The following is a 6,878-nucleotide window of genomic DNA, read 5'->3' as shown; positions in this document are numbered from 1 at the left end:
GATTGAAAGACTTTAACTCTTTTTTCAAATTGAGTATAAATCATATTGGTAAAGTCTTTCTAAATATCAAAAAATTATGCACATAATTTCAAGAGATAGACCCAGTGTATCCAAAAATCAATAAATAAAGCTCACATAATATCTATAACCAGACATGGATACAAGAGGCATAGGAGCCTAAATATCAGAATGTACTAAATCAAATAGTTCTAAAGAAAGACTATTATGAGCAGCTAGTGTCTTTGAAGCCTACATTTGGAACATGGATTTGAAGGTGGTGTCGGATGGTGTCAAAGCCAATGGCCTTCAAGCTTGTAATTATGACAAACTCTAGGAGAAATACTCTGCTAAGATCCCTGAGTATGTGATTAGCCATGATCCTTCTGATATTGTCCGTGGGTCGAGTTTTGAACTCGAGATTGAGTAGCAAGTATTCTAGCAATAGGAGAGGAATACTGTTTAGAAGACAAAGGGGCGTTCCCTCAAAAATAGCTCCACAAAAGCACATATAATCATGAAAGTAGTGATTTGTAAAAATATGAGCCCTCAGTGACTCAAATTTAGGGAGCAATCGGATCACAAAATTATATAGATGCTGACGATCATGCTGAGCCTCAAAATCTCAAGCACAATTAGCCAATGATGCTGGGACATTTACCTCTAATAGCTTGAGTTTTTCCCAATAGTTGGAAAGAAGAGTATAGAAGTTCTGAATAGATCGATTATCTTTGCGAGCTTCCTGAAGGACTTGATATAACTTATAGTCTTTGGCGGTTCTAGTTTGCAGAAGCATGTAGAAAAGTTTAATCCAGTTTTCATGTGAAGTAGACAGATGACCAATACATAGTCGAATAGAACCATATATATATCACATAATATATGTCCCATACAGTTCTACTACTAATATGTAATCTTGTTAGTAACAAAAGTAAGCCTAGTGTAACAACTGAATCATTAGTTGTAAAGTTCCATCCAGATGATGCAACATTTAGAGAAGTCTGAGGAGGACATGGAAGAGAACCATCAATATATCTCCATAACCCAGAAGCAAGGAGATTATATTGAATGGTTAGCCCCTATGTTTTATAGTTTTCAACTCCAATAAGTTGAATATCAACGGCTAGGAAAGTGTAGACTCCATACTTGTTTATGATGATTATCCAAAAGTTTTTTTTCTCCTTCTCTACTCAAGGTTGGGATCGGGTTCCTTCAGTTTGAGTCAAACTAGTGGTTTTGTTGAACTGAGGTAAACTAGGGTTTTGTTTAACTGGGTTCAGATTGACCAAAAAGCGATCGAAGGTTTTGGAGGAAAAAACCCTAGGTCGGTGGTAGCAGCTAGGTTCTACACTTGACATGATCTCAACAATGAGGCATTGCGTCCTGATGAAGACAACGAGGAGATTTCGATTTGGGTTCAACAATGAGATCTCGACTTGGGTTCGACGATGACGACAAGGACTTAGGTTCAATGATGATGAGATCTCGTGCTAGGGTTCGATAACTTGACAAGGGTTTTAGATTTAGGCAGTTGACAATGGCGCGTGGCTATCTGATACTCATATTTTATTATAATTTTATACCCTCATTATCTATTTTATATGAATAAATATGCTACTAATAATTATTTTTATCTTTAAATGCAGGTTAATGAAGAATAAATCCTAAAAATCCCATATCTCAACAAAGGTCCCTTGATTTAATGAAGAAATACCAAAGCCGAAAAGAAGAAATGCCAAATTATCCAAAAGCCCAAAGCTAAAAAAGAAAAAAAATGCCAAAGCCAAAGCCAAGAAGAAAAAAATGCCAAAGTCCAAAAGCCCAAGCCCAAATACAAGAGGAGTTGCGAACATCACATTGGAGAGGACCTCACATCGATGCCAGCATCGATGCCAGTATCAATGCCCGTATCAATGTCAGCATCGATACGCCTATCGATGCTGGCATCGATACCATCAGCCAGGCAGTTACAATCTAAAGACAGAAATTTGTTGTTTTTGGATAAGATTTCAATCCAATGGCTCTCATTCACTAATGTTTATTATAAATAAGGGTAGAGAGTGAGGGGTTAGGGGGTGAAAAATTTTGTAACTCTATTTGGAGAGAAGGGTTACTCTTAATTGAGAAGACCTTCCAAACTTATAACTTTTGTTGCAATTAATAAAAGAATTTTTCTCCACTTTAAATTTTTCTTTTCTTCTCTTTGTTGGATGATGAAGATGGAGATGAAGAGCAATTTAAATGTTTGCTTTTCTTTTATTTCTCTCTTTTATTTTTTTAGTAATTTCTTTATTATTGCTTATTAGTTAGATTTACATTCATGCTTGTAGTATAGATTTATTTTCTTATCTTTTTTTTTTGTACTTTAATTTGTAGAGTAGATTTATTTTCTTGTATTTAATTTTTACAATTTATTTTGTAGTTTAAATTTTAATTCTTTATAGTTAGATTTATTTCTTATTCATAGTTTAGATTTTTCTTTTTTTTTATTTTTGTAATTAGTTCTTTTTCTTCTTGCTTTTATTTCTTAAGATGTGAAATTAATTCTTGTAGTAATCTTAGAATTATATGAAACTAGTCTAATTTCCTTTATATTGTATGAATTATTCTCTTACACTTAAAATGATCATGTTTAGGATAATCAACTAGAGAACTAATTGATAGAAGAAGAATTTGATAATCTATGTTTACCTTAAATGGTTTGATAGATTATACTTATGAATTCTAGGATTACTATCTTGTTGTTGTTCTTATCATAATTTTTATTTTGACTTAGATGATAATTTGATAGGTTAAATTTTTCTTAAATGGTTTGATATTCTATACTTAATAAATCTAAATTGAAATATGACAAAAAGAGAATAGTTTGTATTTAATAATTAAGATTAGCTAGTAGATTCAATTCTAGATTTCTTATATCTTTAATTGAACCCTCCATCTTTTGTTTTCTTGATTTTTCTCTTTCTTGCTTTTTATTCTATTCTTTGATTCTTACTTCTCTTCGCTCAAATTCAATTTATTATTACTTGCATATATTCAAAACAATCACTCTCACTAATCATAACTCTCACACTTATTCTTTAATTCTATTTTGTCACGCACACAACATAAGAACCAATTCTAATAATCTCTTAAAATCACCTTTCTCGTGGGATCGATAACTTTTTATATTATAACTTGATCAATTGTGCACTTGTAATTTTGGTACATAATTATGTCGCATGAAGTTTTTGGCGTCGCTGCCGGGGAACGGTGCTAAGTAGGATTTTATTATTTTAGTTCTTTAACTTGTGTGTTTTCTTGTGAAGGAACCGCTTGGAGCTTGAAAATCTTGAATTGAAGATCAAGAACTTGGAGAATTGCTTTTAGGTAACTCTTCTTTCTAGCGTTTTCAATTTCATCCTTTTTAGTTAGCTTCACAATTAGAGACAATTAGGATTTAAAAAATTTATTTTTGTCGAACATAATAAAATCCACCCTCCATTTGGATAAATACTAATAAGATAATAAATTCAAACAAGAGCTATCTTCTCACATTTGATTGTTGTTGACCATAATTAAAAAAAGATTTTTTTACCATCCTTTTTAGTCGCTTTTAATTTCTATGGTTGTATTTCATATAGTTAGTAGAAATTCACCAAAGTGATTGTAGCACTTGATTTGACACATACTTAAAACATTCTTAAGGGTAAAAACCCTCTAATCAAGATAAGGTAAGGGATTTCATTACCCTTTCCTTAGCCCACAAATCACTAATTCCTCACTTCACAAACCCAAGCCTCCTAAAACTCAATAGACGTTGGCCCCTAAAGATTCAAGCTCAATAAGGAACAAGAAATCATTAAGTGAATCGGTTCAAGTTTTCTTGGATTAGTTGGTGTCTAAGGCAAGGTTTAGGGGTTGCGTAAAGCGCTCCGTAAGGAACGAGGTACTTAATTGATCTTTGATCACCCTCTAGTACTATTCTTACCTGGCTAACTACCCGGGTAAAACTTTAATTTTTTCCCTTTAGGAGTTTTTGGTTAGAAGCTGGTCTAGTTGAGTTAGGCTAAACCCTAGAATTAGAGTGATTGAAAAGTGATTGCTTTGATTTGTTTAGTTAGAATTTTTCTTTATCCTTTTCTTCTCATAAAAAAACTAATTTTCTTTCTTTCCTTTAAAAAAATTTATAAAAAAAAAGTTGTTTTGATGTATGCAAACGTGGGTTAGGGATGATTCTCATCGTTTAATCCTTGTTGAACCAATCTAAGAAATGGCAAATCAACTCGTTCTCCAGGATATGTGTTACCCCCACCAGAAATGCAATTCCATCTTACATAAGGCTCCCCGAAACAAATGGAGCAAATTTCAAGCTTAGACCGCACTACATAAACATGCTTCCTAAATTCCTTGGAAATAAAATAGAAGATGCATATATTTTTATCTCGGAATTTGAGGAAATGTGTATTATGATTAAAATGAAAGAATTAACCGAAGATGCGATCAAGCTCAGATTTATTCCATTTGCTCTTAAGGACAAAGCTAAAAAATGATTGTACAGCTTACCGATAAATTCCATCTCAACTTGGGAGGAATTTATCGCCATTTTTCTCAAAAAAAAATTCACAATTCATAAAACGGTAAAGCTTAGGAACAGTATTCAAAACTTCAAAATTATCCCAGGGGAGCCATTCTGGAAATATTTTGACCGATTTAAAGATTTTCTGATCCAATGTCCTCACCATGGTCTCGAGAAATGGCGATTATGCCAAGTCATATATGAATGATTGGACTATTCTTCAAAAACATCTTTAGAATCGATGTGTCAGGGAGATTTTATGAGAAAAAATACCGATGACGCTTGGAAATTCCTAGAGAGTCTATTCGAGAAAACAATGCAGTGGGAACACTATGATGATAGGGTTTCATCAGTTCCCCAATCTAAGTCTAGTGGTCTTTCCCTGGAGTCAAACATTGCTTTTGAAGCGAAGATGGCAATGATTTTGTGGAGGTTAGAAGCCTTAGAAATTAAGGAACGAGCTCCAGCTCAAATCAATCATGTTTCTACCCCGGGATGTCATAATTGTCAGTCTCCTACTCACGTTTCAGAGAAATGCCCTCTCCTAGAAAACAACAATGCATTAGAACAGATGAACGCTGTATTCCAGCGCCATAGAAATGATCCATTTTCTCCAACCTACAATCCAGGTTGGAGAAATCATCCCAACTTTGTATAGAATCAAAAAAATTCTCCCGGAAATCAAAACTTTATTCCCGCGTCAAACCCATAATTTCCTAGGGGAAATACATTTCCATTTAACACACCAAACAATTTCCAACAAGCTAACCCTATTTTTCCAACCCAACATCCTCATCCTCACCAACCTACAAATCCTTCAAATTCTGATCATGACAAACATTTGAGTGTCTTAGAAAAGGGTTTAGAAGCTATGATCAAAGCTTCTACACAAACTACCAATATGTTGACCCAGTCATCCACCACTCTAAATTCCTTTATGCAAACAACCGGCCAAGTACTCAACTCGAACACTCAAGCCATAGCCCGATTAGAAACCCAACTTGGGCAACTAGCCACTGTCGTGAGCTAGAGAGAGAGGAAAATTTCCAAGTCAACATGTTATAAACCCTAAAGATAATGGATCCAGTTTATCCCAACCAGCCCATGTGAATGCAGTTCACACTTTGAGATCAGGAAAACAGATAGACAGCCAAGTTAGAATGCCACCGGATCAAATCCCTTCTTCCATTCAACACATTCCTTCTGATGACCAAAACGCTGAACATGAGATTGAGCCTAATCTAGATAGGTATAGGCCCGTTGTCCCCTTTCCAGATAGACTCAAACCTTGGAAAAACTTCCCGCAGGTTGAGAAAATCCTAGAAACTTTTAAACAGGTCAAGATCAATATCCCTCTTTTAGACGCAATTGAACAAATCCCCTCTTATGTAAAGTTCTTGAAAGACTTATGCACTAAGAAAAGAACCACCAATATCCCCAAGAAAGTCTTCTTAGCTACCAACCTCAGTGAAATTTTTTTAAAACCCATGTCGTTAAAATATAAGGACCCTGGTTGTCCCATAATTCCATGCGTCATAGGTAACACTCACATTGATAAGGCACTTCTAGACTTGGGAGCCAGTGTTAACCTCCTTCCTTATTCAGTCTATCAACAGCTAGGTGTAGGAGAACTTAAACCGATAAGATGCACTCTATAATTAGCTGATAGATCCGTGAAAATTCTCAAGGGAGAGGTAGTGGATGTTTTGATCAAGGTTAGAGAGTTTATTTTTCCTGTTAATTTTATTGTCTTGGAAGCACAACCCGTTTCCAATCTCAAAAGTCAAATCCTAGTCATTCTAGGAAGACCGTTTTTAGCCACCTCAAATGCTTTGATCAATTGTAGGACGAGTCAGATGAAACTATCTTTTGAGAATATAACTGTTGACCTCAATATCTTTAACCTAGGAAGGAAGCCTAGTGATCCATCTGATCAACCCATGGAAGTGAATTTCATTCAGGGAATATCCAGTGAGCAACAAGAGGGAGAGTGTGAGTCAGATTCAAGTGCATCTGACTTAATATTTGTGAAGTCGTCTGATGACGAACTAGAGTTAGATCCGCTGGTCAATCATGTTTCTACTATTAGCTGGCAACGAGAACCTTTGAAGATAGAACCACGAATCCAGCTTTGCCCATCTGTGGAGGAACCCCCTAAGTTAGAGCTCAAACATCTACCTAAAAATCTAGAGTATGCCAACTTAGGGGAGAACGAGTCTTTACCAGTCATTATTTCTTCTGACTTAACTACCAGTCAAAAGGAAGCACTCTTAGATGTTTTAAGAGAGAATAGGGAAGCCATTGGATGGACCATGGCTGATAT

This window comes from Asparagus officinalis, chromosome 1 (assembly GCF_001876935.1).
Source record: "Asparagus officinalis chromosome 1, Aspof.V1, whole genome shotgun sequence".
Classification (NCBI taxonomy): domain Eukaryota; kingdom Viridiplantae; phylum Streptophyta; class Magnoliopsida; order Asparagales; family Asparagaceae; genus Asparagus; species Asparagus officinalis.
The sequence above is the reverse complement of the archived record's forward strand: the minus strand, read 5'-3'. Positions refer to the sequence as shown.